Source organism: Nematolebias whitei, chromosome 22 (assembly GCF_014905685.2).
Source record: "Nematolebias whitei isolate Nwh7 chromosome 22, NemWhi1, whole genome shotgun sequence".
NCBI lineage: Eukaryota > Metazoa > Chordata > Actinopteri > Cyprinodontiformes > Rivulidae > Nematolebias > Nematolebias whitei.
Genome location: NC_056519.1, coordinates 9,023,913 through 9,024,181, shown reverse-complemented (window position 1 = coordinate 9,024,181; position 269 = coordinate 9,023,913).

Below are 269 nucleotides of genomic sequence, written 5' to 3'. Positions count from 1 at the left end.
TGAGGGGCAAACGTCGCCTGAGGGGCAAACGTCGCCTGAGGGGCAAAAGTCTCCGGAGGGGCAAAAGTCTCCGCAGGGGCAAAAGTCTCCGCAGGGGCAAACGTCTCCGGAGGGGCAAAAGTCTCCTGAGGGGCAAACGTCTGAAGGGCAAATGTCTCCTGAGGGGCAAACGTCTCCTGAGGGGCAAAAGTCTCTTGAGGAGCGAAAGTCTCTTGAGGGGTGAATATCTCTTGAGGGGCAAACGTCTCCTGAGGGGCAAAATTCTATTG